Source organism: Arachis hypogaea, chromosome 19 (assembly GCF_003086295.3).
Source record: "Arachis hypogaea cultivar Tifrunner chromosome 19, arahy.Tifrunner.gnm2.J5K5, whole genome shotgun sequence".
In the NCBI taxonomy this organism is placed as follows: Eukaryota; Viridiplantae; Streptophyta; class Magnoliopsida; order Fabales; family Fabaceae; genus Arachis; species Arachis hypogaea.
The window spans coordinates 24,469,745-24,480,140 of NC_092054.1; the positions used below are offsets into that span (position 1 = coordinate 24,469,745).

Genomic DNA, 10,396 nt, shown 5'->3' on the forward strand with positions numbered 1-10,396 from the left:
CAGCAGGGATGTACTGGCCTTCAACCTTCACCAAGACATCCTCTACAAGTCCATAAGCCTGTTTCCTTGAATTGTCTGCCATCTCTAGTGAGATTCTTGCAGCTTGCACCTCAAGAATCCATAGTTTCTTCATTACAGAAAGGGGCATGAGGTTTATACTTGACCCTAGGTCACACAGAGCCTTCTCAAAGGTCATGGTGCCTATAGTACAAGGTATTGAGAACTTTCCAGGATCCTATCTCTTCTGAGGTAATTTCAATTGAACCAGATCATTCAGTTCATTGATGAGCAATGGAGGTTCATACTCCCAAGTCTCATTACCAAATAACTTGGCATTTAGCTTCATGATTGCTCTAAGGTACTTAGCAACTTGCTCTTCAGTAATATCTTCATCATCTTTAGAGGAGGAATACTCATCAGAGCTCATGAATGGCAGAAGTAGGTTCAATAGAATCTCTATGGTCTCTGTATGAGCCTCAGATTCCCTTGGTTCCTCATTAGGGAACTCCTTGGAGGCTAGTGGACGTCCATTGAGGTCTTCCTCAGTGGAAATCACTGTCTTTCCCTCCTCTATACATTCGGCCATGTGGGACATGTTTATGGCCTTGCACTCTCTTTTTGGATTCTCTTTTGTATTGCTTGGGAGAGTACTAGGAGGGAGTTCAGTAACTTTCTTACTCAGCTGACCCACCTGTGCCTCCAGATTTCTAATGGAGGACCTTGTTTTAGTCACGAAACTAAGAGTGGCCTTAGATAAATCAGAGACTATGTTTGCTAAGTCAGAATGACTCTGCTCAGAGTTCTCTGTTTGTTGCTGAGAAGATGATGGAAAAGGTTTGCTATTGCTAAACCGATTTCTTCCACTATTATTGTTGTTGAAGCCTTGTTGAGGCTTCTGTTGGTCCTTCCATGAGAGATTTGGATGATTTCTCCATGAAGGATTATAGGTGTTTCCATAGGGTTCTCCCATGTAATTCACCTCTTTCATTGCAGGATTCTTAGGATCATAAGCTTCTTCTTCAGAAGATGCTTCTTTAGTACTGCCTGTTGTTGCTTGCATTCCAGACAGACTCTGAGAAATCATATTGACTTGCTGAGTCAATATTTTATTCTGAGCCAATATGACATTCAAAGTGTCAATCTCAAGAACTCCTTTTTTCTGAGTTGTCCTATTATTCACAGGATTTCTTTCAGGAGTGTACATGAATTGGTTATTTGCAACCATTTCAATGAGTTCCTGAGCTTCTTCAGGTGTCTTCTTCAGAGTGAAGAGATCCACCAGCAGAGTTGTCCAATGACATCTTGGATAGTTCAGACAGATCATCATAGAATATGCATATGATGCTCCATTCTGAAAGCATGCCAAAAGGACACCTTCTGATCAACTGCTTGTATCTTTCCTAAGCTTCATAGAGGGATTCACCTTCCTTCTGTCTGAAGGTTTGGACTTCCACTCTAAGCTTACTCAATTTTTGAGGTGGAAAGAACTTTGCCAAGAAGGCATTGACCAGCTTTTCCCAAGAGTTTAGGCTTTCTTTAGGTTGTGAGTCCAACCATGTCCTAGCTCTGTCTCTTACAGCAAAAGGGAAGAGCATAAGTCTGTAGACCTCAGGGTCAACCCCATGGGTCTTAATAGTGTCACAGATTTACAAGAATTCAGCTAAAAACTGATGAGGATCTTCCAGTGGAAGTCCATGATACTTGCAATTCTGCTGGATTAGAGAAACTAATTGAGGCTTAAGCTCAAAGTTGTTTTCTCCAATTGCAGGAATTGAGATGCTCCTTCCACAGAAGTCAGAAGAGGGTGCAATAAAGTCACCAAGCATCTTCCTTGCATCTCCACCATTGTTGTTGGGTTCGTCCATGTTTGTTTTGTCTGCTTCCTTTTCAAAAATTTCTATTAGGTCCTCTCCAGAGAGTTGTGCTTTAGCTTCTCTTAGCTTCCTCTTCAAGGTCCTTTCAGGTTCAGGATCAGCTTCAACAAGAATGCCTTTGTCCTTGTTCCTGCTCATAAGAAAGAGAAGAGAACAAGAAAGTATGAAATCCTCTATGTCACAGTATAGAGATTCCTTGAGGTGTCAGAGGAAAATAAGAATAGAAGGATGAGGTAGATAGAGAAGAATTCGAACATATAAAGAAGGAGAGAGTTCGAATTGTTAATTGAGGAGGAGTGTTAGCCTTTAAATAGAAGAAGGTGAGGAGGGGGAAATAAGATGAAATTTAAAAACTAAATAAATTACTTAATTAAAAAGATTTTTGAAAAAGTGGTTAGTGATTTTCGAAAATTAGAGAGAGAAAAGTAGTTAGGTGGGGTTGAAAAAGATATGATTGAAATAGAAAACTTTTAAAATAAAAAATCAAGTAGTTAATTTGAAAAGATTTGAAAATCAATTTTGAAAAGATAAGAAGTTAGAAAAGATTTTGAAATTGATTTTGAAAAAGATATGATTGGAATTTATTTTGAAAAAGATGTGGTTGAGAGGATATGATTGAGAATATATGATTGAAAAACAATTTAAGAAGATTTGATTTTGAAAATTAAAGTTGATTACTTGACTAACAAGAAACTAAAAGATATGATTTCAAAATTTAAAAATTGAACCTTTCTTAATAGGCAAGTAACAACTTGAGAATTTTGAATCAATCACATTAAATATTAGCATTAATTTTGAAAATGAAATAAAAATAAGAAAAAAAATTTTGAAAATCAAATTTTTGAAATTTTTGAAAAACAGAAAAGAAGAATGAAAAATGTTTGATTTTTGGAAAAGATTTGAAAAAGATTTGAATTAAAAACTAACTTACCTCCCTTGTGTTGTTCTGGCGTTAAATGCCCAGAATGGTATCCATTCTGGCGTTTAACGCCCAAAATACTACCCTTTTGGGCATTTAACGCCCAGCCAGGTACCCTGGCTGGCGTTTAAACGCCAGTTTTTCTTCCTCACTGGGCATTTTGAACGCCCAGCTTTTTCTCTGTAATTCCTCTGTTGTATGTTCTGAATCTTCAATTCTCTGTATTATTGACTTGAGACATAATTTTGAAAAAAAAATTTTAATTTTTAATGATGAGAAAGAAAAACAACAGAATGAAACTAAACATGGAAAATTAAGATCAAAACAAATAATGCATGCAAGACACCAAACTTAGAAGTTTGTATACTAGGGACAATAACAATTTGAAAATGCATATGAAAAATAACAAAAGACACCAAATAGGAGAATTTAAAGATCAAAATAAAGAAAATCATCAAGAACAACTTGAAGATCAATGAAGAACACAAGAACATACTTTCAAAAAATGCAAGAAGAATAAAGACATACAATTGACACCAAACTTAAAATTTGACACTAGACTCAAACAGGAAACACAAAAATATTTTTGATTTTATGATTTTATTAATTTTTTTTGTATTTTTCAAAAATTAATTGGAAAAAGAGAAAATAAATAAATTCAAAATTTTTTTAATAGGAATTCTAGGAATTATGCAATGTTAGTCTAAAACTCCGGTCCAAGAATTAGACATGGCTTACTAGCCAGCCAAGCTTTCAGTGAAAACTTCGGTCCAAAACACTAGACATGGCCAATGGCCAACTAAGCTTTAGTAGATCATTACATTCAACAGCAAAATTGATAGAAATCAACAAGTTCTTGTGATGATAAGTTGAAACCTCGGTCCAAAAGATTAGACATGGCTTCACAGCCAGCCAGACTTCAAAATAAAGAAAATCATCAAGAACAACTTGAAGATCAATGAAGAACACAAGAACATACTTTCAAAAAATGCAAGAAGAATAAAGACATACAATTGACACCAAACTTAAAATTTGACACTAGACTCAAACAGGAAACACAAAAATATTTTTGATTTTATGATTTTATTAATTTTTTTTTGTATTTTTCAAAAATTAATTGGAAAAAGAGAAAATAAATAAATTCAAAATTTTTTAATAGGAATTCTAGGAATTATGCAATGTTAGTCTAAAACTCCGGTCCAAGAATTAGACATGGCTTACTAGCCAGCCAAGCTTTCAGTGAAAACTTCGGTCCAAAACACTAGACATGGCCAATGGCCAACTAAGCTTTAGTAGATCATTACATTCAACAGCAAAATTGATAGAAATCAACAAGTTCTTGTGATGATAAGTTGAAACCTCGGTCCAAAAGATTAGACATGGCTTCACAGCCAGCCAGACTTCAACATATCATCATGAAACTCTAGAATTCATTCTTAAAAATTCTTAAAAAAAAATTTTTTTCGAAAATAAAAAAATAAAAGCTTAAAATAAAATAAAATTACCTAATCTGAGCAACAAGATGAACCGTCAGTTGTCCAAACTCGAATAATCCCCGGCAACGGCACCAAAAACTTGGTACACGAAATCGTGATCACACACTTTTCACACAACTCTGTGCATCTGACCAGCAAGTGCACTGGGTCGTCCAAGTAATACCTTACGTGAGTAAGGGTCGATCCCACGGAGATTGTCGGCTTGAAGCAAGATCTGGTCATCCTTGTAAATATCAGTCAGGCGGATTCAAATGGTTATGGGATTTTGATAATTAAAATATAATTAAATCAGAAAATAAGATAGAAGCACTTATGTAACTCATTGGTGGGATTTCAGATAAGCGTATGAAGATGCTTTGTTCCTTCTGAACCTCTGCTTTCCTATTGCCTTCATCCAATCATTCATACTCATTTCCATGGCAAGCTATATGTTGGGGGATCACTGTTGTCAATGGCTACCGTCCGTTCTCTCAATGAAAATGGTCCAAATGCGTGTCACCGCACGGCTAATCATCTGTCGGTTCTCACTCATGTTGGAATAGGATCCATTGATCCTTTTGCGTCTGTTACTACGCCCAACACTCGCGAGTTTGAAGCTCGTCACAGTCATCCCTTCCCAGATCTTACTCGGAATACCACAGACAAGGTTTAGACTTTTCAGATCTCAGGAATGACCGCCAATAATTCTAGCCTATACCACGAAGGTTCCAACTTAGATTAGAAACCAAAGAGATATGCATTCAAGCTCGTTTTCATGTAGAACAGAAGTGGTTGTCAGGCACGCGTTCATAGGTGAGAATGGTGATGAGTGTCACTAGTTCATCACATTCATCATGTTGAAGTGTGAATGGATATCTTAGAGAGGTAGTATGCGTGAATTGAATAGAAAACAGTAGTACTTGTATTAATTCATGAAGAACAGCAGAGCTCCACACCTTAATATATGGGGTGTAGAAACTACACCGTAGAAAATACATAAGAACAAGGTCTAGGCATGGCCGTGAAGCCAGCCTCCAAACGTGAACATACAAGTTCCAAGGATGAAAAGTATATATCAAATACAATAGTAAAAGGTCCTATTTATAATGAACTAGTAGCCTAGGGTTTACAAAAATAAGTAAATGATGCAGAAATCCACTTCCGGGCCCACTTGGTGTGTGCTTGGGCTGAGCATTGAAGCTTTCACATGTAGAGACTTTTTTGGAGTTAAACGCCAACTCTGGTGCCAGTTTGGGCGTTTAACTCCAGCTTTTATGCCAGTTCTGGCGTTTAACGCCAGAATAGGGTAGAAAGTTGGCGTTTAAACGCCAGTTTGCATTATCAAAACTCGGGCAAAGTATGGACTATTATATATTGCTGGAAAGCCCAAGATGTCTACGTTCCAACGCAACTAAGAGCATGCCAATTGGGCTTCTGTAGCTCCAGAAAATCCACTTCGAGTGCAGGGAGGTCAGAATCCAACAGCATCTGCAGTCCTTTTTCAGCCTCTGAATAAGATTTTTGCTCAGGTCCCTCAATTTCAGCCAGAAAATACCTGAAATCACAGAAAACACACAAACTCATAGTAAAGTCTAGAAATGTAATTTTTATTTAAAAACTAATAAAAATATAATAAAAAGTAATTAAAACATACTAAAAACTACCTAAAAACAGTGCCAAAAAGCGTATAAATTATCCGCTCATCAAGGACAAAGTTCTTTGTTAGGTGGGTAGGATTTAAACCCCGTTAAATTAGTAAATAATTAGTCAATAAATTAGTTTCTAATAAAGAAAATTAGAAATGCGAATATTGTATTAAATTAGGATAGAGCTCATCAAAACGAGAATTTTGACACTAATTTCGATGAAAACGGTCCAAAATTGGACCGAACGGGCCGAACCGGATAAATTGAGCCCAAACCGGCCCCGTCGGTCCAACCGGACCAACCTTTAAATGAACCCAACCCCTTCTCTCCCTCATTTCAGCAGAAACAAAGCTGAAGGCTTCTAGGGGAGAAGAGAAACGAAAATTTCCCAACCCTCTTACGGTGATTTCAAAATCCCGTAACTTCTCCGTCCGAGCTCCGAAGAGCTGCACCGTTTGTGGCCACGCGTCCACTGCGTCGAGGTCTACATTTCTACCAGAAAAATTTCATAGGTAAGCCATTAATTACTCTCACCCACTCTTTTCCCCCAATTTTCAAAAAATTGGAAGAGATGTTGAATTTCTTTAATATATGATGTTTTAGGATCCAATTAGCTTGAGAAAAACGTTCACTCTTACTTATGTGAAGCTTGGGTAAGGTGAGGAAACCGTAATTCCATTTTAATTTCACTGAATTTGAGCTTTGAGTATTAGATTGGGTATATATGTGTTATAAATGTGTATTAGGTTGTAAATAAATAATTGGAGCTTGAAATTGTGAATATTGGAACTTGGAGGAAGCTGAGCCTAGAGTTTCTTGAGCTTTTGAGGGGATGTCTTGGTTTTAATTAAATTGGTTTGGTCGCTACATGGAAATCGGACAAGGTATGTGATGAATCCACATTTCATGGTATTTATTTGCTCTATTTGGGTGGATTTGATCAACTTTTCCTACACTTATTCAATGAAATAGCATAGTTTCATGATTTTTTCCTAAATTGTGTAGGAAAGTGAAAAAATGCTCTTTTGTCCTTAATTCTAGTCAATTTTATTCACTTTAATCCCATTTGGTGCCTTGATGTATTTGCTAAGTGATTTCAGGTTCCCAAGGCAAGTATGGGTTGAAGAAGTGAGAAAAAGAGCATGCAAACGGGAAGAAACCATGAAGAAATGGAGTTTGGAAATTCCAGCATGTGTGCGCACACACAACTATGCGTGCGTACGCACAAAGAATATTTGCGAGCGACGCGTACGCGTGGAAGTGAATTGCGCCAAACGACGCGTACGTGTGACCCACGCGTACGCGTGACACAAGGCACGTGAGCTCATTAATGCAAATCGTTGGGGCAAATTCTGGGCCTCCAAAACCTAGTCCAACTCATTTCTGAAGCTATTTCAACCCCAATTTAAGTGGAAACAAGGGGGCAATTAGGGTTAGCTTTTGTTATATTTTCTCTTAGTTTCTAGAGAGAGAAGCTCCCCCTCTCTCTAGAATTAGGATAGGTTCAGTTAATTTCTCTTTAATTTTTGTCTTTAGTTATTGTTTTAATGTAGTTTTATTTATGTTTCTATGCTTTCTTTTCTTTATCTTCTTCATCTCTTTTGTTATTTTCTCTTTTATGTCAATTTTTATGTTATGAACACTTTTGTTATTTTAATTCTAATTAATGCAAATTTATGTTTCCATGTCATTTATTACTTTCTTTGGTTGTTATTGCTATTTTCTTGCTTTGGTAGCTTTAGAATTTATTTTAACGCAATTTAATGTTATTTTATTTTCATGCACACCAAGTGTTTGATAAAATGCTTGGCTTAGTTTTTGCTTAGTTTTCCCTCACTCTTGGCTTGAAATTGATGACTTTGGTGACCCTTGAGTCCTTGATGTTCATTCTTGTTTGATATATTAGAGTAGTTAGTTGATTTGGTCTCCCTTGACACTATGTGAGCCCTTAGTATTGACATAGGACTTAGGGATTGAAATCAACTATGCCTATTTGACTTATCTTCGATGTAAGGTTGACTAAGTAGGATTAACTCTTCATAATCATCATGTGTTTGTGGTCAATGACTAGGATAGGTAACCTTAGCTCTCAATTACTTTCCAAGAGGTTTCTTGCATTTTAAGTTTCCTTTCCTTGCTTTTACTTGCTTTGAATTTTATTGCTTTGATGTTTAATTTCTTGCATGTTTAGTTTTCACACTCTTGGTTAAGAAATTGGTTGTTTGGGTGGAATTGAGTTGTGGATGTCCATTCCGCATTGTGTAAGGATTGTTAATTGGTTTGGTTTCCCTTGACTCTAGGTGACCCACTAGTGTTGACTTAGGACTTAGGGATTGGAATCAATTATGCTCTTTTGACTAATTCTCAAGTAGGATTGATTAATTGGGATTGATTCCACACAATTACCATGTTTGTGGTCCATAACTAGGATAGGAAGCCTAAATTCCCCAATTCTCACCAAGAGTTCTTTTTAGCATTTAATTTCCCTTTTATTGCTTTAATTGCTTTGACTTTTGATTCCTTGCATGCTAAGTTACCTTCTTGCACTTCAATTTCTTGCCAGTTATAGTACTTGCTCTTTCTTGCATTCCCAACCCCCAATTCTCTCATAGCCAATAACTTGACACTTAATTGTAACTCCTAGGGAAGATGACCCGGGAGCTAAATACTCTCGGTTTATATTTGGTTTGAATTGTGATAACATTTGATTGATGGTCAATTTGTTGGGTTAGGACTATACTTACAACGCCAATTCCATTTGATAATCAAATTCCTAACCTATGCAAATTGGCCATTGTCAGTATGGTTTAGGTTTCTTGCATTTAATATATAATGTCATGTGAAAATTTAGGCTAGATGACCATAGGATAAGCTGAAATGCACGGAATTGTACAATGCTTAGTACTCTTGATATCTACGATGTGATTTAATTATGTAATAGAGATCATTATTATATTGACATTTCAATGAGATATGAGTAAGTTGGTGATTATAGGTTTACAAGCATATTGAATGAAGGCTTGATGGATTTGTTGAAATGTATAATATTGATGAATGGTGGTTGATAAATCGTGTAAAGTTTTGTTACTGGCCTATGGTGTTGGGTTTGGTGTAACACCCTACCATACAGAGTCTTATGCTTAAGTCATAATTCAGAGATGGCAAGGTATTACGACCTCTAAAACAAAAATTTAGTACGTATAGTAGTATGAATAATTGATTATAACTAGGAGCCTTTGTAGAAAAAGGGGTAAACAAAAACCGTAACTCGAACGCGCAACACTCCGATCGATAACGTAACGAGCAAAGGATAAGCTAACGCAAGATCATATATATAAAGAGTGTCAAAAACGGGAATATCAAGACTCAAAATCCGGCTGCGAAGATAACCGGTCCGAGCATAATAATATATACATATAATAAAATAAGGAAACCCCAAAGGAAACCCAAAGGGACACAAATACATACAACCTATTCTCCAAAATCCCCTCTAGAAGGAGTCATCACAGTTTGTATTATTTAATGGAGATAAAAGTATCTAAACAAGATATATAAACCAAAACAGAGTCCCAAGAACAAAGGATCTTCGCTAATCCAGAAGTCTCCAGCATGCTTCAGCGAGAAACCTCACGTCCTGCATCTGAAAACCACAAAATCCGCATGGGTGAGAACCAGAGGTCCCCAGCACGGTAACAACTTCCACATATATAATACATAATAATAGAGGAAAGCCGAAGGCAATCCTAGAGCTTCCTCCAGATAATATCAAAGCTTATAAACAAGCTAAACCGTAAGTGGCAACTGACTAAAGATTCTTCAGTCTAACTAATACTTCCCTTTCCAATTCCTTCAGACCTCCCAACCACCAGCAGGAGTATAATATAGCAAACACAGTTATATCAGACAAGAAATTTACAAATGGGAACAGATAAGGCATTTAGGCAATTAGCAAGTAATATGCAGTCAAATAGGCAATCTCAAACAATTCATGTAGTATGCTTATGATGCATGCCTGTCCCTAGTGGCTGATGATATCATCTGTCGGTTATAGAGCCAACCCGACAAGTCCTGGTAGCTAGCCATTGGACTGTCCCTCTGTCGTGCATCCCCAACTCGAGTTATACTCATCATAAACTTGATCATAATCATGATCCATATCCATCACCCTCACTGGTGAATATTTATCCATCACCATCACTGGTGAATATTTATGGGGGCGAGCTCATCCGGGCCTTTCACAGTGCCCGGCCACACTTACGACATTGGGTTAACAGAGCTTCGAGTCTCAACCTGGAGCACATGGTGGCTAGCCATTGCTACTACCCAGGGAAACCCTCATCTCCAATGGTGGAAGTGCAAACCTTCACAATTCAATCAACATCATATATGCATTTATACTTGGCCATAAACATGGCTCCGCTGTAACACGGCAATAATCTAGCCATCCGGCTCACGGTTAAATCCATAACCAGCCAATTTATT

General features: G+C 37.0%; 1 non-coding gene across 1 annotated transcript; it reads left to right on the plus strand.

The window, feature by feature from the left end:
* The first annotated feature begins 1,359 nt into the window (after nt 1-1,359).
* LOC112781294 (small nucleolar RNA R71) lies at nt 1,360-1,463 on the plus strand. The gene has a single exon (XR_003192078.1). It is a non-coding gene; the product is annotated as a small nucleolar RNA R71 (small nucleolar RNA).
* Nucleotides 1,464-10,396: the final 8,933 nt, after the last annotated feature.